This window comes from Convolutriloba macropyga, chromosome 6 (genome assembly GCF_964194025.1).
Source record: "Convolutriloba macropyga chromosome 6, txConMacr16.3, whole genome shotgun sequence".
In the NCBI taxonomy this organism is placed as follows: Eukaryota; Metazoa; Xenacoelomorpha; order Acoela; family Convolutidae; genus Convolutriloba; species Convolutriloba macropyga.
This window is the reverse complement of record NC_134473.1, coordinates 9533191-9554031: the sequence shown is the minus strand read 5'-3', so window position 1 is coordinate 9554031 and position 20841 is coordinate 9533191. Positions and strand designations below refer to the sequence as shown.

General features: G+C 39.0%; 1 protein-coding gene and 1 non-coding gene across 2 annotated transcripts in view; both read left to right on the top strand.

Moving 5' to 3' along the window:
• Positions 1 to 20841, top strand: part of LOC142341474 (uncharacterized) — a 111569-nt gene that overhangs the window by 61473 nt on the left and 29255 nt on the right. The window lies entirely within an intron of this gene.
• On the top strand, positions 4235 to 4306 carry Trnam-cau (transfer RNA methionine (anticodon CAU)). The gene has a single exon. It is a non-coding gene; the product is annotated as a tRNA-Met (tRNA).

Below are 20841 nucleotides of genomic sequence, written 5' to 3'. Positions count from 1 at the left end.
AACCAATGAAATCAAAGTATTCTACAGATGCTGTAGCAGCTTTCAAAAAAATGCTACGAAAAAACATCCCACAAAAAGTATGGGTTGATCAAGGAACAGAGTTTGGTGGCGAATTTCGGAAATTTTGTGGAGAAAAGAAAATTAAAATTTATTCAACGAGAAGTGAAACAAAAGCTGCCGTAGCTGAGAGAGCTATCAGATCTTTGAAAAACATTATTTATCGCTTCATGGAAGAAAACGGGCATAAGTACCTTGTAAAAATGGGATCTTTCCTAAATACAATGAATAGTAGAGTAAATAGATCTACAGGTAAAGCTCCAAAAGAGGTAAAAAACAAAGACTTTTTATCAATTTTTTACAAAAATCCGATCAGACAATACAAAAAACCTCGGTTTAAAGTAGGGGATAAAGTACGAATTTCGAAATACGATATTCCTTTTAGAAAAGGATACAAGTCACAGTTCACGAGTGAAATCTTTGAAATTGTTAAGATTGCTACGTACAAACCTCCAACATACAACCTCAAGGGAGAGCAGGGTGATGAAATACTAGGAAAATTTTATGAACATGAGCTCTCAAAGTGTATCATTTAGTGATGAACTCTTTTACGGTAGAGCTGGTTTCCAACGCATCCTTTGATTGTTATCCAAATAATACATTGAGTTCTTTTACCAATTTCCTTCCCGAACAGATTAACCTTGAAGGAGAATGGGAGGTGGCAATAACCGAACTATCATATCCATCTTTGTACCAGAATATTACAGATGGAAAATTTTTCTATCTAGATGCTGCAACTCCAGATACAAAACCTTCCGATTATTATACAATTGATGCAGGACTATATCCATCAATATCTGATATTGTGAACGAAATGAACAAACAAATTCAGGAAAGAGAAAAGTATGAGAAAACCCCAATCAAATTAAAAGTCAACAGAATTACACAAAGAATATCCCTAAGCCTTCCTAATGAGAACTCGTTACTAGTTATCTTCAGTACTGATCTCTGTCACGTATTTGGGTGTGAGGAAGCTGTTTACGGAATGGGTGTTTTTATGAGTGGTGCTGGACCACATTTTCCTAAATTTCCCTATGATATTGTTCGAATTCATACTCTCATGATATACAGTGATATTGTTGAATACAATATTGTAGGTGATACAAAAGCCGCGCTTTTGAGATGTTTTCCGTTTATTTCTAAAATTAAGAATGGAGACATAATATCTACTGGACAATATATGAATTATCAAAACTTCCCAAATCTACAATTTAAAAAAATTCTTAAAAATTCTTTCCACAGCATTAAACTTGAGCTCCGCGACTCATACGGTGAAAAAGTTCCCTTCAATTCAGTAGGTGTAACAAGAGCTGTATTGATGTTCAGAAGAGCTTCAGACAATCATTTTTAAAATTAAGTTTACAAAAAATGGTTGCAGACAGTGATTTACCGTATTTTCGTGGTTATTCAAGACAAAGGGGAAGAGGATTTGGAGCTTTAGCACAAACAATTGGGAGAACTGCAATTCCTTTTTTGAGACGATATGTTGTACCAGCAGCTAAAAGAGTTGGTGCTGACTTGATTGAATTAGCTGCGCCAGAAATCGGAAATGTGTTAGCTGGAAGGAAAAAGTTCAAATCTGCAGCCACAGATGTTGGAAAGAAAACTTTACGTAAACAACTAGGAGGAGGAAAACCTAGAAAACGACGTATTATTCGAAAACGCTCGCCAAAAATCAGTCGACGTCGTCGAACTAGGAGGGATATTTTTACCAAACTAAAATGAATACCAGATCATCAAATGACAGTAATTTCCGTTATGGACACTTTACAAATTCTTGCTTGGAGATTTTTGACAAAATTCCGGTTTTGGAACCAATTGAATCATCCCATATTCAAGAAGTTTATCCTAGCACTTCATTGGATGAAAGCAGCATTGAATTTGAATTTGAAACAGATAGAAGTATTTATCTCGATATGAGAGATATTCATTTACAAATTAAAGTTGGATTACAAAAGGGAAGATTATTTGACGATTTCATGAAAAAAGAGGAGCATGGAAAACCAGATATGGGTATGACTTTCACTGATGATGATTTACAATATTTGACTCATGTCAGCAACTTGTTACACTCTCTTTTCTCCAACTGCGAAGTGTATTTAAACAATCAACAAGTGTACAACTCTAACGGACTCTATGGCCACAAAGCTCTGATATCCAATGAATTCAATGCTTCTACAATGAATAATGAAGGAATTTTGGCTTGTCATGGATACGAATTTGAGAAAGATCCTAGTGATTATGAAAAAAGTCCGTTCATAGATAGGGAAGAAGAGCTTTTGTTGAAAGATGGGGTTACCTTATATGGTAAACTTGCAATCGACTTATTTCAATGTGAAAAATTATTACTTCCAAATACAAAAATTAGACTCAAATTGATTCGAGCGAGACCAAATTTTTACATGATTTCCTACAATCCACATGTTTCCCTTAGAGTTCTTGACTGTTCACTTTTTACGAGACGTGTTGTCGTTAATGAGGTCTATCACCAGACAATCAAGTATCAACTAACACATCAACCAGCTTGCTATAATTTTATGGAGACAATTGCGCGAACATTTATTATTCCTTCTGGACAAAATCAATTTATTCAGGAAAATGTTTTCAATAATGCCCCAATCAGACGAATTGCAATAGCAATGAACACTAATTCAGCATTCACCGGACATTTTCAAGAAAATCCTTTTCATTATCGAAAGTTTGGACTGCGGGAGCTGAGAATTGTTCGAGGAGGGAGAGCTGTAGTCTCAATTGATACAACCAACAATTGTAGAGCTTATGTTACAACAATGAAGGCAATGAACTTCAACGAAGAAATTCCTGCGTTACCGAATGATTTCTTCACAGATCATTATGTGCTTGTATTCGATCTCACATCACTCCAAGATGCTGGTGAAAATGTTCATTATCCTGAACTCAGTGGGGAAAGTCTTCGTTTAGAAATGTTCTTTGAACGTCCGCTAACCAATGTTACCGAGTTAATTGTTCTCGGAGAACGAATCTCAACAGTTAAAATTGATCAGTTTGGAACAGTTGCTAAGAATGTCTGAAGAACTCTGCATTAATCAAGATTTTTTAATTTTCTTCTCAATTTTTTATGGTTTTTATATTATTGCCTTCTGCGTTGGAACATTTTTTGGATATGTACTTTCATCGCCCAGTTGCAACCCTTTCCACACTATAATATCAAGATAGGGAATGGATGAAAATTGGGGTAGACCTACTCCAAACTTATATGTATACCTTATTTGTGCAGTATTCCTGGGACTTTTAATCATCATTATTATCTTTCATCCCGATGTCACAGGTAATAGTGAAGACAGAGTAAGTGAATCTACAGGAGGTCTGATACGTAAAATTCCCCAATCTAAAGATTGTTGCTTTATTGAAAAGAACGAATCATTTCAACTTGATTGTAATGTGAGAAATCCCTGTTCAAACGGAGCTTGCGAATTGAAACAGAAGATTATTTGTCATGGATAATCAATCTCTTCAACAAATTATTGAACGCATTCCTGAGCTAAAATTCAAATACATTGGATTGTTTCCAGCAGATTTCATTCCAAATTTACCCAAATTCAGCTTTGCAATCATTAACACTGCTTCGAGTAAAGAAGTCGGTGAACATTGGATATTGATTGCTCGACTCAACAGAAGTTACTATTATGCGGATTCTCTGGCTCGATCAGTAACACATTACAAATTTTTAGGTAAAAAGTACCAAAAAATAATACATCGACCACTTCAGAAGATGCAAAATTTGTGTGGATTCTACGCAATTTTTGCAGCATTTCAACTATTTAAGTTTTTCCAAACCAACTTGAACAATATTCATGATGTACACGTGTTAAATTTTATAAGTAACTATATGTAGTAGTGTTCATTTTGGTATTTAGTAAGCTGAAGTTAATAAAGTCGATAGTATATGTTTCTCGTAACTGTTTCTCGTGAGTTTTCTAAACTTTTTTATCGAACTTTATTAACCACTCGGCTAAGTGTACCTTGATGTTCATTGAATTTTATACAATTTATTGTAAACGATTGAGTAATTTTGTATTTTGACGCTCATAATTTGTACTGTGTCTTTCATTTTATACTATTTTAATTCATTTTTTTCTTTTATTTAACATCTTTTTTCAAATAATGTACAAAAAATAATGCATATATGCATGTAATTAGCAAGATGGCGCAGTGGGAGCGCGCTGGGCCCATAACCCAGAGGACGGTAGATCAAAACTACCTCTTGCTATCTTGACTTTTTCCAATTAATGAGCGCGCAAAAGACATTTGTTAGACAATTGATTCAAACAATTAGGGGAACAATCTTTGCAATTGACCTAAAATTTGTAAACAAAAATTCAACATGTCACATAATTACCCCTCAGATAACTAGGGTAATTGAAAACCCCCACCAATTAATTTCACAATTTAATAACATAAAAGTTGTAAACAAAATTCAACCTGTCACATAATTACCCCTCACATAATTACAGCAATTAATTACCCACGCCGATTCTATTGTTCTCAAGTAAACACTTAATAACTACACAAACATTGATTTTTTCCCCTCAAAATTTCAGCCTATCAGGAGCGTCTCCGAACCTACCCCCCACATTTGCACCGACTATACTACTCTTAATACATGTCGACGGCTATAACTAATCTTAATACATGTCGACGGCTATAACTAATCTCAATACATGTCGGCGGCTATAACTAATCTTAATACATGTCGGCGGCTATAACTAATCTTAATACATGTCGGCGGCTATAACTAATCTTAATACATGTCGCCGCATAATCCTAATACATGTCGCCGCATAATCCTAATACATGTCGCCGGCTATAACTAATCTTAATACATGGCGGCTATACCCAATCTTAATACATGGAGATTCTATTCCTAATCTTAATACATAGAGATTCTTTTCCTAATCTTAATACATGCAACCTATACCTAATCTTAATACATTAAGACCGCTATACCTAATCTTAATACATGCTAATTCATTCCCTATCTTAATACGTTAGGGAGGTCCCAAATCCCGAAAAATACGCTATACCATATCTTAATACATGGGGGACCTCACCCCCCCCCCCCCCGGGGAGTGTAGCTCATTATATTACTACTAAAAAGTGTTGTCCACTCTAGTCAGGGACTTGTTCCAATGAATGGAAGTCCCGCGTAATAGTGTAAGCATCCAAGTAGGTTCCACAACCGAAGGTAATTACAGTTTCGGTTGCCTAGGAAAAAGCTTCTAAATACGTTGTCAAATTTTGCGCCCCAAAAACTATCTATAGGCGGTTTAACAGTGTTTTCCACTCTAGTCAAGGACTTGTTCAAATGAATTAAGGACCCACGTAGGAGCGCAAGCATCCGAATAGGTTCTACAAGCGAAGGTATTTTCAGTTTAGGTCGCCTAGGAAAAAACTTCTAAATACGTTGTCAAATTTTGCGCTCCGAAAAGTATCTATAGGTGGTTTAAGTAAAAGTGATGTCCACTCTAGGCAAGGACTTGTTCAAATGAATTAAGGACCCAAGTAGGAGCGTAAGCATGCGAGTATTTTCTACAACCGAAGGTAATTTCAGTTTAGGTCGCCTAGGAAAAAGCTTCTAAATACGTTGTCAAATTTTGCGCCCCAAAAAACTATCTTTAGGCGGTTTAACAAAGTGTTTTCCACTCTAGTCAAGGACTTGTTCAAATGAAATAAGGACCCACGTAGGAGCTCAAACATCCGAATGGGTTCTACAACCGAAGGTAATTTAGATCGCCTAGGAAAAAACTTCTAAATACGTTGTCAAATTTTGCGCCCCAAAAACTATCTATAGGCGCTATAACAAAAAGTGTTGTCCACTCTAGGCAATGACTTGTTCAAATGAATTGAGGACCCACGTAGGAGTGTAAGCATCCGAGTAGGTTCTAAAACGGAAGGTATTTTCAGTTTCGGTCGCCTAGGAAAAAGCTTCTAAATACGTTGTCAAATTTTGCGCCCCAAAAATTATCTGTTGGCGGTTCAACAAGTGTTTTCCACTCTAGTCAAGGATTTGTTCAAATGAATTAAGGTTCCACGTAGGCGCGTAAGCATCCGAATATGTTCTACAACCGAAGGTAATTTCAGTTTAGGTCGCCTAGGAAAAAACGTCTAAATACGTTGTCAAATTTTGCGCTCCGAAAAGTATCTATAGGTGGTTTAACAAAAAGTGTTGTCCACTCTAGTCAGGGACTTGTTCCAATGAATGGAAGTCCCGCGTAATAGTGTAAGCATCCAAGTAGGTTCCACAACCGAAGGTAATTACAGTTTCGGATGCCTAGGAAAAAGCTTCTAAATACGTTGTCAAATTTTGCGCCCCAAAAACTATCTATAGGCGGTTTAACAGTGTTTTCCACTCTAGTCAAGGACTTGTTCAAATGAATTAAGGACCCACGTAGGAGCGCAAGCATCCGAATAGGTTCTACAAGCGAAGGTATTTTCAGTTTAGGTCGCCTAGGAAAAAACTTCTAAATACGTTGTCAAATTTTGCGCTCCGAAAAGTATCTATAGGTGGTTTAACAAAAAGTGTTGTCCACTCTAGTCAGGGACTTGTTCCAATGAATGGAAGTCCCGCGTAATAGTGTAAGCATCCAAGTAGGTTCCACAACCGAAGGTAATTACAGTTTCGGTTGCCTAGGAAAAAGCTTCTAAATACGTTGTCAAATTTTGCGCCCCAAAAACTATCTATAGGCGGTTTAACAGTGTTTTCCACTCTAGTCAAGGACTTGTTCAAATGAATTAAGGACCCACGTAGGAGCGCAAGCATCCGAATAGGTTCTACAAGCGAAGGTATTTTCAGTTTAGGTCGCCTAGGAAAAAACTTCTAAATACGTTGTCAAATTTTGCGCTCCGAAAAGTATCTATAGGTGGTTTAAGTAAAAGTGATGTCCACTCTAGGCAAGGACTTGTTCAAATGAATTAAGGACCCAAGTAGGAGCGTAAGCATGCGAGTATTTTCTACAACCGAAGGTAATTTCAGTTTAGGTCGCCTAGGAAAAAGCTTCTAAATACGTTGTCAAATTTTGCGCCCCAAAAACTATCTTTAGGCGGTTTAACAAAGTGTTTTTCACTCTAGTCAAGGACTTGTTCAAATGAAATAAGGACCCACGTAGGAGCTTAAACATCCGAATGGGTTCTACAACCGAAGGTAATTTAGATCGCCTAGGAAAAAACTTCTAAATACGTTGTCAAATTTTGCGCCCCAAAAACTATCTATAGGCGCTATAACAAAAAGTGTTGTCCACTCTAGGCAATGACTTGTTCAAATGAATTGAGGACCCACGTAGGAGTGTAAGCATCCGAGTAGGTTCTTAAACGGAAGGTATTATCAGTTTCGGTCGCCTAGGAAAAAACTTCTAAATACGTTGTCAAATTTTGCGCCCCAAAAATTATCTGTTGGCGGTTCAACAAGTGTTTTCCACTCTAGTCAAGGATTTGTTCAAATGAATTAAGGTTCCACGTAGGAGCGTAAGCATCCGAATAGGTTCTACAACCGAAGTTAATTTCAGTTTAGGTCGCCTAGGCAAAAACTTCTAAATACGTTGTCAAATTTTGCGCTCCGAAAAGTATCTATAGGTGGTTTAACAAAAAGTGGTGTCCATTCTAGTCAGGGACTTGTTCCAATGAATTGAGGTCCCGCGTACTAGTGTAAGCATCCAAGTAGGTTCCACAACCGAAGGTAATTACAGTTTCGGTTGCCTAGGGAAAAGCTTCTAAATACGTTGTCAAATTTTGTGCCCCAAAAACTATCTTTAGGTGGTTTAACAAAGTGTTTTTCACTCTAGTCAAGGACTTGTTCAAATGAATTAAGCACCGACATAGGAGCGTAAGCATCCGAATGGGTTCTACAACCGAAGGTAATTTCAGTTTAGATCGCCTAGGAAAAAACTTCTAAATACGTTGTCAAATTTTGCGCCCCAAAAACTATCTATAGGCGGTATAACAAAAAGTGTTGTCCACTCTAGGCAATGACTTGTTCAAATGAATTGAGGACCCACGTAGGAGTGTAAGCATCCGAGTAGGTTCTTAAACGGAAGGTATTTTCAGTTTCGGTCGCCTAGGAAAAAGCTTCTAAATACGTTGTCAAATTTTGCGCCCCAAAAATTATCTGTTGGCGGTTCAACAAGTGTTTTCCACTCTAGTCAAGGATTTGTTCAAATGAATTAAGGTTCCACGTAGGAGCGCAAGCATCCGAATAGGTTCTACAAGCGAAGGTATTTTCAATTTAGTTCGCCTAGGCAAAAACTTCTAAATACGTTGTCAAATTTTGCGCTCCGAAAGGTATCTATAGGTGGTTTAACAAAATGTGTTGTCCACTCTAGTCAGGGACTTGTTCCAATGAATTGAGGTCCCGCGTAATAGTGTAAGCATCCAAGTAGGTTCCACAACCGAAGGTAATTACAGTTTCGGTTGCCTAGGGAAAAGCTTCTAAATACGTTGTCAAATTTTGCGCCCCAAAAACTATCTTTAGGTGGTTTAACAAAGTGTTTTTCACTCTAGTCAAGGACTTGTGCAAATGAATTGAGGACCCACGTAGGAGTGTAAGCATCCGAGTAGGTTCTTAAACGGAAGGTATTTTCAGTTTCGGTCGCCTAGGAAAAAGCTTCTAAATACGTCAAATTTTGCGCCCCAAAAATTATCTGTTGGCGGTTCAACAAGTGTTTTCCACTCTAGTCAAGGATTTGTTCAAATGAATTAAGGTTCCACTTAGGAGCCTAAGCATCCGAATAGGTTCTACAACCGAAGGTAATTTCAGTTTAGGTGGCCTAGGCAAAAACTTCTAAATACGTTGTCCAATTTTAAGCTCCGAAAAGTATCTATAGGTGGTTTAACAAAAAGTGTTGTCCACTCTAGTCAGGGACTTGTTCCAATGAATTGAGGTCCCGCGTAATAGTGTAAGCATCCAAGTAGGTTCCACAACCGAAGGTAATTACAGTTTCGGTTGCCTAGGGAAAAGCTTCTAAATACGTTGTCAAATTTTGCGCCCCAAAAACTATCTTTAGGCGTTTTAACAAAGTGTTTTCCACTCTAGTCAAGGACTTGTTCAAATGAATTAAGGACCCACGTAGGAGCGTAAGCATCCGAATGGGTTCTACAACCGGAGGTAATTTCAGTTCAGGTCGCCTAGGAAAAAACTTCTTAAATACGTTGTCAAATTTTGCGCTCCGAAAAGTATCTATAGGTGGTTTAACAAAAAGTGTTGTCCACTCGTCAGGGACTTGTTCCAATGAATTGAAGACCCGCGTAATAGTGTAAGCATCCAAGTAGTTTCCACAACCGAAGATAATTACAGTTTCGGTTGCCTAGGAAAAAGCTTCTAAATACGTTGTCAAATTTTGCGCCCCAGAAACTATCTTTAGGCGGTTTAACAAAGTGTTTTCCACTCTAGTCAAGGACTTGTTCAAATGAATTAAGGACTCACGTAGGAGCTTAAACATCCGAATGGGTTCTACAACCGAAGGTAATTTCAGTTTAGGTCGCCAAGGAAAAAACTTCTAAATACGTTGTCAAATTTTGCGCCCCAAAAACTATCTATAGGCGGTATAACAAAAAGCGTTGTCCACTCTAGGCAATGACTTGTTCAAATGAATTGAGGACCCGCGTAGGAGTGTAAGCATCCGAATAGGTTCTAAAACGGAAGGTATTTTCAGTTTCGGTCGCCTAGGAAAAAACTTCTAATTGCGTTGTCAAATTTTGCGCTCGAAAAACAATCTATAGGCGGTTTAACAGTGTTTTCCACTCTAGTCAAGGACTTGTTCAAATGAAGTAAGGACCCACGTAGGAACGTAAGCATCCGAATAGGTTCTATAAGCGAAGGTAATTTCAGTTTAGGTCGCTTAGGAAAAAATTTCTAAATACGTTGTCAAATTTTGCGCTCCGAAGAGTATCTATAGGTGGTTTAAAAAAAAGTTGTCCACTCTAGTCAGGGACTTGTTCCAATGAATTGAGGACCCGCGTAATAGTGTAAGCATCCAAGTAGGTTCCACAACCGAAGGTAATTACAGTTTCGGTTACCTAGGAAAAAGCTTCTAAATACGTTGTCAAATTTTGCGCCCCAAAAACTATCTGTTGGCGGTTAAACAAGTGTTTTCCACTCTAGTCAAGGATTTGTTCAAATGAATTAAGGACCCACGTAGGAGCGTAAGCATCCGAGTAGGTTCTACAACCGAAGGTAATTTCAGTTTAGGTCGCCTAGGAAAAAACTTCTAAATACGTTGTCAAATTTTGCACTCCGAAAAGTATCTATAGGTGGTTTAACAAAAAGTGTTGTCCACTCTCGTCAGGGACTTGTTCCAATGAATTGAGGTCCCGCGTAATAGTGTAAGCATCCAGGTAGGTTCCTCAACCGAAGGTAATTATAGTTTCGGTTGCCTAGGAAAAAGCTTCTAAATACGTTGTCAAATTTTGCGCTCCAAAAACTATCTGTTGGCGGTTCAGCAAGTGTTTTCCACTCTAGTCAAGGATTTGTTCAAATGAATTAAGGACCCACGTTGGAGCGTAAGCGTCCGAGTAGGTTCTACAACAGAATGTATTTTCAGTTTAGGTCGCCTGGGAAAAAACTTCTAAATACGTTGTCAAATTTTGCGCTCCGAAAAGTATCTATAGGTGGTTTGACAAAGTGTTGTCCACTCTAGTCAGGAACTTGTTCCAATGTGTCGAGGACCCGCGTAATAGTGTACGCATCCAAGTAGGTTCCACAACCAAAGGTAATTACAATTTCGGTTGCCTAGGAAAAAGCTTCTAAATACGTTGTCAAATTTTGCGCCCCAAAAACTATCTGTTGGCGGTTAAACAAGTGTTTTCCACTCTAGTCAAGGATTTGTTCAAATGAATTAAGGACCCACGTAGGAGCGTAAGCATCCAATTAGTTTCCACAACCGAAGTTTATTTCAGTTTCGGTTGCCTAGGAAAAAACTTCTAAATATGTTGTCAAATTTTGCGCTCCTAAAACTATCTATAGGCGGTTTAACAAAGTGTTGTCCACTCTAGTCAGGGACTTGTTCCAATGAATTGAGGTCCCGCGTAATAGTGTACGCTTCCAAGTAGGTTCCTCAACCGAAGGTAATTATAGTTTCGGTTGCCTAGGAAAAAGCTTCTAAATACGTTGTCAAATTTTGCGCTCCAAAAACTATCTGTTGGCGGTTCAGCAAGTGTTTTCCACTCTAGTCAAGGATTTGTTCAAATGAATTTAGGACCCACGTTGGAGCGTAAGCGTCCGAGTAGGTTCTACAACAGAATGTATTTTCAGTTTAGGTCGCCTGGGAAAAAACTTCTAAATACGTTGTCAAATTTTGCGCCCCAAAAACTATCTTTAGGCGGTTTAACAAAGTGTTTTCCACTCTAGTTAAGGACTTGTTCAAATGAATTAAGGAACCACGTAGGAGCGTAAGCATCCGAGTAGGTTCTAAAACGGAAGCTATTTTCAGTTTCGGTCGCCTAGGAAAAAACTTCTAAATACGTTGTCAAATTTTGCGCCCCAAAAACTATCTATAGGCGGTATAACAAAAAGTGTTGTCCACTCTAGGCAAGGACTTGTTCAAATGAATTGAGGACCCACGTAGGAGTGTAAGCATCCGAGTAGGTTCTAAAACGGAAGCTATTTTCAGTTTCGGTCGCCTAGGAAAAAACTTCTAAATACGTTGTCAAATTTTGCGCCCCAAAAACTATCTATAGGCGTTATAACAAAAAGTGTTGTCCACTCTAGGCAAGGACTCGTTCAAATGAATTGAGGACCCACGTAGGAGTGTAAGCATCCGAGTAGGTTCTAAAACGGAAGGTATTTTCAGTTTCGGTTGACTAGGAAAAAGCTTCTAAATACGTTGTCAAATTTTGCGCTCCAAAAACTATCTGTTGGCGGTTCAGCAAGTGTTTTCCACTCTAGTCAAGGATTTGTTCAAATGAATTAAGGACCCACGTTGGAGCGTAAGCATTCGAGTAGGTTCTACAACAGAATGTATTTTCAGTTTATGTCGCCTAGGAAAAAACTTCTAAATACGTTGTCAAATTTTGCGCCCCAAAAACTATCTTTAGGCGGTTTAACAAAGTGTTTTCCACTCTAGTCAAGGACTTGTTCAAATGAATTAAGGAACCACGTAAGAGCGTAAGCATCCGAGTAGGTTCTACAACAGAATGTATTTTCAGTTTAGGTCGCCTAGGAAAAAACTTCTAAATACGTTGTCAAATTTTGCGCTCCGAAAAGTATCTATAGGTGGTTTGACAAGTGTTGTCCACTCTAGTCAGGGACTTGTTCCAATGAGTTGAGGACCCGCGTAGTAGTGCAAGCTTCCAAGTAGATTCCACAACCGAAGGTAATTTCAGTTTCGGTCGCCTAGGAAAAAACTTCTAAATATGTTGTCAAATTTTGCGCTCCTAAAACTATCTATAGGCGGTTTAAAAAAGTGTTGTCCACTCTAGTCAGGGACTTGTTCCAACGAGTTGAGGACCCGCGTAATAGTGTACGCATCCAAGTAGGTTCCACAACCAAAGGTAATTACAGTTTTGGTTGCCTAGGAAAAAGCTTCTAAATACGTTGTCAAATTTTGCGCCCCAAAAGTTATCTTTAGGCGGTTTAACAAAGTGTTTTCCACTCTAGTTAAGGACTTGTTCAAATGAATTAAGGAACCACGTAGGAGCGTAAGCATCCGAATAGTTTCTACAACCGAAGGTATTTTCAGTTTAGGTCGCCTAGGAAAAAACTTCTAAATACGTTGTCAAATTTTGCGCCCCAAAAACTATCTATAGGCGGTATAACAAAAAGTGTTGTCCACTCTAGGCAAGGACTTGTTCAAATGAATTGAGGACCCACGTAGGAGTGTGAGCATCCGAGTAGGTTCTAAAACGGAAGCTATTTTCAGTTTCGGTCGCCTAGGAAAAAACTTCTAAATACGTTGTCAAATTTTGCGCCCCAAAAACTATCTATAGGCGTTATAACAAAAAGTGTTGTCCACTCTAGGCAAGGACTCGTTCAAATGAATTGAGGACCCACGTAGGAGTGTAAGCATCCGAGTAGGTTCTAAAACGGAAGGTATTTTCAGTTTCGGTTGCCTAGGAAAAAGCTTCTAAATACGTTGTCAAATTTTGCGCTCCAAAAACTATCTGTTGGCGGTTCAGCAAGTGTTTTCCACTCTAGTCAAGGATTTGTTCAAATGAATTAAGGACCCACGTTGGAGCGTAAGCATTCGAGTAGGTTCTACAACAGAATGTATTTTCAGTTTATGTCGCCTAGGAAAAAACTTCTAAATACGTTGTCAAATTTTGCGCTCCAAAAACTATCTGTTGGCGGTTCAACAAAGTGTTGTCCACTCTAGTCAGGGACTTGTTCCAATGAGTTGAGGACCCGCGTAATAGTGTACGCATCCAAGTAGGTTCCACAACCAAAGGTAATTACAGTTTCGGTTGCCTAGGAAAAAGCTTCTAAATACGTTGTCAAATTTTGCGCCCCAAAAACTATCTTTAGGCGGTTTAACAAAGTGTTTTCCACTCTAGTCAAGGACTTGTTCAAATGAATTAAGGAACCACGTAAGAGCGTAAGCATCCGAATAGTTTCTACAACCGAAGGTATTTTAAGTTTAGGTCGCCTAGGAAAAAACTTCTAAATACGTTGTCAAATTTTGCGCCCCAAAAACTATCTATAGGCGGTATAACAAAAAGTGTTGTCCACTCTAGGCAAGGACTTGTTCAATTGAATTGAGGACCCACGTAGGAGTGTAAGCATCCGAGTAGGTTCTAAAACGGAAGGTATTTTCAGTTTAGGTCGCCTAGGAAAAAACATCTAAATACGTTGTCAAATTTTGCGCTACAAAAACTATCTATAGGCGGTTTAACAGTGTTTTCCACTCTAGTCAAGGACTTTTTCAAATGAATTAAGGACCCACGTAGGAGCGTAAGCATCCGAATAGGTTCTACAGGCGAGGGTAATTTCAGTTTAGGTCGCCTAGGAAAAACTTCTAAATACGTTGTCAAATTTTGCGCCCCAAAAATTATCTGTTGGCGGTTCAACAAGTGTTTTCCACTCTAGTCAAGGATTTGTTCAAATGAATTAAGGTTCCACGTAGGAGCGTAAGCATCCGAATAGGTTCTACAACCGAAGTTAATTTCAGTTTAGGTCGCCTAGGCAAAAACTTCTAAATACGTTGTCAAATTTTGCGCTCCGAAAAGTATCTATAGGTGGTTTAAAAAAAAGTGTTGTCCACTCTAGTCAGGGACTTGTTCCGATGAATTGAGGACCCGCGTAATAGTGTAAGCATCCAGGTAGGTTCCACAACCGAAGGTAATTACAGTTTCGGTTGCCCAGGAAAAAGCTTCTAAATACGTTGTCAAATTTTGCGCCCCAAAAACTATCTGTTGGCGGTTCAACAAGTGTTTTCCACTCTAGTCAAGGATTTGTTCAAATGAATTAAAGACCCACGTAGGAGCGTAAGCATCCGAGTAGGTTCTACAACCGAAGGTATTTTAAGTTTAGGTCGCCTCAGAAAAAACTTCTAAATACGTTGTCAAATTTTGCGCCCCAAAAACTATCTATAGGCGGTATAACAAAAAGTGTTTTATACTCTAGTCAAGGACTTTCAAACGAATTAAGGACCCACGTAGGAGCGTAAGCATCCGAATAGGTTCTACAACCGAAGGTAATTTCAGTTTAGGTCGCCTAGGAAAAACTTCTAAATACGTTGTCAAAATTTGCGCCCCAAAAACTATCTATAGGCGGTATAACAAAAAGTGTTGTCCACTCTAGGCAATGACTTGTTCAAATGAATTGAGGACCCACGTAGGAGTGTAAGCATCCGAGTAGGTTCTTAAACGGAAGGTAATTTCAGTTTAGGTTGCCTAGGAAAAAACTTCTAAATACGTTGTCAAATTTTGCGCTCCGAAAAGTATCTGTAGGCGGTTCAACAAGTGTTTTATACTCTAGTCAAGGACTTGTTCAAACGAATTAAGGACCCTCGCAGCAGCGTAAGCATCCGAATAGGTTCTACAACCGAAGGTATTTTCAGTTTAGGTCGCCTAGGCAAAAACTTCTAAATACGTTGTCAAATTTTGCGCTCCGAAAAGTATCTATAGGTGGTTTAACAAAAAGTGTTGTCCACTCTAGTCAGGGACTTGTTCCAATGAATTGAGGTCCCGCGTAATAGTGTAAGCATCCAAGTAGGTTCCACTACCGAAGGTAATTACAGTTTCGGTTGTCTAGGGAAAAGCTTCTAAATACGTTGTCAAATTTTGCGCCCCAAAAACTATCTTTAGGTGGTTTAACAAAGTGTTTTTCACTCTAGTCAAGGACTTGTTCAAATGAATTAAGGACCCACGTAGGAGCGTAAGCATCCGAGTAGGTTCTACAACTGAAGGTAGCTTCAGCTTCGGTCGTCTAGGAAAAAACCTCTAAATACGTTTTCAAATTTTGCGTTCCTAAAACTATCTATAGGCGGTTTAACAAAGTGTTGTCCACTCTAGGCAATGACTTGTTCAAATGAATTGAGGACCCACGTAGGAGTGTAAGCATCCGAGTAGGTTCTTAAACGGAAGGTATTTTCAGTTTCGGTCGCCTTGGAAAAAGCTTCTAAATACGTTGTCAAATTTTGCGCCCCAAAAATTATCTGTTGGCGGTTCAACAAGTGTTTTCCACTCTAGTCAAGGATTTGTTCAAATGAATTAAGGTTCCACGTAGGAGCGTAAGCATCCGAATAGGTTCTACAACCGAAGGTAATTTCCATTTAGGTCGCCTAGGCAAAAACTTCTAAATACGTTGTCAAATTTTGCGCTCTGAAAAGTATCTATAGGCGGTATAACAAAAAGTGTTGTCCACTCTAGGCAATGACTTGTTCAAATGAATTGAGGACCCACGTAGGAGTGTAAGCATCCGAGTAGGTTCTTAAACGGAAGGTATTTTCAGTTTCGGTCGCCTAGGAAAAAGCTTCTAAATACGTTGTCAAATTTTGCGCCCCAAAAATTATCTGTTGGCGGTTCAACAAGTGTTTTCCACTCTAGTCAAGGATTTGTTCAAATGAATTAAGGTTCCACGTAGGAGCGTAAGCATCCGAATAGGTTCTACAACCGAAGTTAATTTCAGTTTAGGTCGCCTAGGCAAAAACTTCTAAATACGTTGTCAAATTTTGCGCTCCGAAAAGTATCTATAGGTGGTTTAACAAAAAGTGTTGTCCACTCTAGTCAGGGACTTGTTCCAATGAATTGAGGTCCCGCGTAATAGTGTAAGCATCCAAGTAGGTTCCACAACCGAAGGTAATTACAGTTTCGGTTGCCTAGGGAAAAGCTTCTAAATACGTTGTCAAATTTTGCGCCCCAAAAACTATCTTTAGGTGGTTTAACAAAGTGTTTTTCACTCTAGTCAAGGACTTGTTCAAATGAATTAAGGACCGACGTAGGAGCGTAAGCATCCGAATGGGTTCTACAACCGAAGGTAATTTCAGTTTAGATCGCCTAGGAAAAAACTTCTAAATACGTTGTCAAATTTTGCGCCCCAAAAACTATCTATAGGCGGTATAACAAAGTGTTGTCCACTCTAGGCAATGACTTGTTCATTTGAATTGAGGACCCACGTAGGAGTGTAAGCATCCGAGTAGGTTCTTAAACGGAAGGTATTTTCAGTTTCGGTCGCCTTGGAAAAAGCTTCTAATTACGTTGTCAAATTTTGCGCCCCAAAAATTATCTGTTGGCGGTTCAACAAGTGTTTTCCACTCTAGTCAAGGATTTGTTCAAATGAATTAAGGTTCCACGTAGGAGCGTAAGCATCCGAATAGGTTCTACAACCGAAGGTAATTTCAGTTTAGGTCGCCTAGGCAAAAACTTCTAAATACGTTGTCAAATTTTGCGCTCCGAAAAGTATCTATAGGTGGTTTAACAAAAAGTGTTGTCCACTCTAGTCAGGGACTTGTTCCAATGAATTGAGGTCCCGCGTAATAGTGTAAGCATCCAAGTAGGTTCCACAACCGAAGGTAATTACAGTTTCGGTTGCCTAGGGAAAAGCTTTAAATACGTTGTCAAATTTTGCGCCCCAAAAACTATCTTTAGGTGGTTTAACAAAGTGTTTTTCACTCTAGTCAAGGACTTGTTCAAATGGATTAAGGACCGACGTAGGAGCGTAAGCATCCGAATGGGTTCTACAACCGAAGGTAATTTCAGTTTAGATCGCCTAGGAAAAAACTTCTAAATACGTTGTCAAATTTTGCGCCCCAAAAACTATCTATAGGCGGTATAACAAAGTGTTGTCCACTCTAGGCAATGACTTGTTCATTTGAATTGAGGACCCACGTAGGAGTGTAAGCATCCGAGTAGGTTCTTAAACGGAAGGTATTTTCAGTTTCGGTCGCCTTGGAAAAAGCTTCTAATTACGTTGTCAAATTTTGCGCCCCAAAAATTATCTGTTGGCGGTTCAACAAGTGTTTTCCAATCTAGTCAAGGATTTGTTCAAATGAATTAAGGTTCCACGTAGGAGCGTAAGCATCCGAATAGGTTCTACAACCGAAGGTAATTTCAGTTTAGGTCGCCTAGGCAAAAACTTCTAAATACGTTGTCAAATTTTGCGCTCCGAAAAGTATCTATAGGTGGTTTAACAAAAAGTGTTGTCCACTCTAGTCAGGGACTTGTTCCAATGAATTGAGGTCCCGCGTAATAGTGTAAGCATCCAAGTAGGTTCCACAACCGAAGGTAATTACAGTTTCGGTTGCCTAGGGAAAAGCTTTAAATACGTTGTCAAATTTTGCGCCCCAAAAACTATCTTTAGGTGGTTTAACAAAGTGTTTTTCACTCTAGTCAAGGACTTGTTCAAATGGATTAAGGACCCACGTAGGAGCGTAAGCATCCGAATGGGTTTTACAACCGGAGGTAATTTCAGTTGAGGTCGCCTAGGAAAAAAAACTTCTTAAATACGTTGTCAAATTTTGCGCTCCGAAAAGTATCTATAGGTGGTTTAAAAAAAAGTGTTGTCCACTCGTCAGGGACTTGTTCCAATGAATTGAAGACCCGCGTAATAGTGTAAGCATCCAAGTAGTTTCCACAACCGAAGATAATTACAGTTTCGGTTGCCTAGGAAAAAGCTTCTAAATAGGTTGTCAATTTTTGCGCCCCAGAAACTATCTTTAGGCGGTTTAAAAAAGTGTTTTCCACTCTAGTCAAGGACTTGTTCAAATAAGTTAAGGACCCACGAAGGAGCGTAAGCACCTGAATAGGTTCTACAACCGAAGGTAATTCCAGTTTAGGTCGCCTAGGAAAAAACTTCTAAATACGTTGTCAAATTTTTCGCCCCAAAAACTATCTATAGGCGGTATAACAAAAAGTGTTGTCCACTCTAGGCAATGACTTGTTCAAATGAATTGAGGACCCGCGTAGGAGTGTAAGCATCCGAATAGGTTCTAAAACGGAAGGTATTTTCAGTTTCGGTTGCCTAGGAAAAAACTTTAATTGCGTTGTCAAATTTTGCGCTCGAAAAACAATCTATAGGCGGTTTAACAGTGTTTTCCACTCTAGTCAAGGACTTGTTCAAATGAAGTAAGGACCCACGTAGGAGCGTAAGCATCCGAATAGGTTCTATAAGCGAAGGTAATTTCAGTTTAGGTCGCCTAGGAAAAAATTTCTAAATACGTTGTCAAATTTTGCGCTCCGAAAAGTATCTATAGGTGGTTTAAAAAAAAGTGTTGTCCACTCTAGTCAGGGACTTGTTCCAATGAATTGAGGACCCGCGTAATAGTGTAAGCATCCAAGTAGGTTCCACAACCGAAGGTAATTACAGTTTCGGTTGCCTAGGAAAAAGCTTCTAAATACGTTGTCAAATTTTGCGCCCCAAAAACTATCTGTTGGCGGTTAAACAAGTGTTTTCCACTCTAGTCAAGGATTTGTTCAAATGAATTAAGGACCCACGTAGGAGCGTAAGCATCCGAGTAGGTTCTACAACCGAAGGTAATTTCAGTTTAGGTCGCCTAGGAAAAAACTTCTAAATACGTTGTCAAATTTTGCGCTCCGAAAAGTATCTATAGGTGGTTTAACAAAAAGTGTTGTCCACTCTACTCAGGGACTTGTTCCAATGAATTGAGGTCCCGCGTAATAGTGTAAGCATCCAGGTAGGTTCCACAACCGAAGGTAATTATAGTTTCGGTTGCCTAGGAAAAAGCTTCTAAATACGTTGTCAAATTTTTCGCCCCAAAAACTATCTATAGGCGGTATAACAAAAAGTGTTGTCCACTCTAGGCAATGACTTGTTCAAATGAATTGAGGACCCGCGTAGGAGTGTAAGCATCCGAATAGGTTCTAAAACGGAAGGTATTTTCAGTTTCGGTTGCCTAGGAAAAAACTTCTAATTGCGTTGTCAAATTTTGCGCTCGAAAAACAATCTATAGGCGGTTTAACAGTGTTTTCCACTCTAGTCAAGGACTTGTTCAAATGAAGTAAGGACCCACGTAGGAGCGTAAGCATCCGAATAGGTTCTATAAGCGAAGGTAATTTCAGTTTAGGTCGCCTAGGAAAAAATTTCTAAATACGTTGTCAAATTTTGCGCTCCGAAAAGTATCTATAGGTGGTTTAAAAAAAAGTGTTGTCCACTCTAGTCAGGGACTTGTTCCAATGAATTGAGGACCCGCGTAATAGTGTAAGCATCCAAGTAGGTTCCACAACCGAAGGTAATTACAGTTTCGGTTGCCTAGGAAAAAGCTTCTAAATACGTTGTCAAATTTTGCGCCCCAAAAACTATCTGTTGGCGGTTAAACAAGTGTTTTCCACTCTAGTCAAGGATTTGTTCAAATGAATTAAGGACCCACGTAGGAGCGTAAGCATCCGAGTAGGTTCTACAACCGAAGGTAATTTCAGTTTAGGTCGCCTAGGAAAAAACTTCTAAATACGTTGTCAAATTTTGCGCTCCGAAAAGTATCTATAGGTGGTTTAACAAAAAGTGTTGTCCACTCTAGTCAGGGACTTGTTCCAATGAATTGAGGTCCCGCGTAATAGTGTAAGCATCCAGGTAGGTTCCACAACCGAAGGTAATTATAGTTTCGGTTGTCTAGGAAAAAGCTTCTAAATACGTTGTCAAATTTTGCGCTCCAAAAACTATCTGTTGGCGGTTCAGCAAGTGTTTTCCACTCTAGTCAAGGATTTGTTCAAATGAATTGATCACCCACGTAGGAGCGTAAGCACTTGAATAGGTTCTACAACCGAAGGTAATTCCAGTTTAGGTCGCCTAGGAAAAAACTTCTAAATACGTTGTCAAATTTTTCGCCCCAAAAACTATCTATAGGCGGTATAACAAAAAGTGTTGTCCACTCTAGGCAATGACTTGTTCAAATGAATTGAGGACCCGCGTAGGAGTGTAAGCATCCGAATAGGTTCTAAAACGGAAGGTATTTTCAGTTTCGGTCGCCTAGGAAAAAACTTCTAATTGCGTTGTCAAATTTTGCGCTCGAAAAACAATCTATAGGCGGTTTAACAGTGTTTTCCACTCTAGTCAAGGACTTGTTCAAATGAAGTAAGGACCCACGTAGGAGCGTAAGCATCCGAATAGGTTCTATAAGCGAAGGTAATTTCAGTTTAGGTCGCCTAGGAAAAAACTTCTAAATACGTTGTCAAATTTTGCGCTCCGAAAAGTATCTATAGGTGGTTTAACAAAAAGTGTTGTCCACTCTAGTCAGGGACTTGTTCCAATGAATTGAGGTCCCGCGTAATAGTGTAAGCATCCAGGTAGGTTCCACAACCGAAGGTAATTATAGTTTCGGTTGTCTAGGAAAAAGCTTCTAAATACGTTGTCAAATTTTGCGCTCC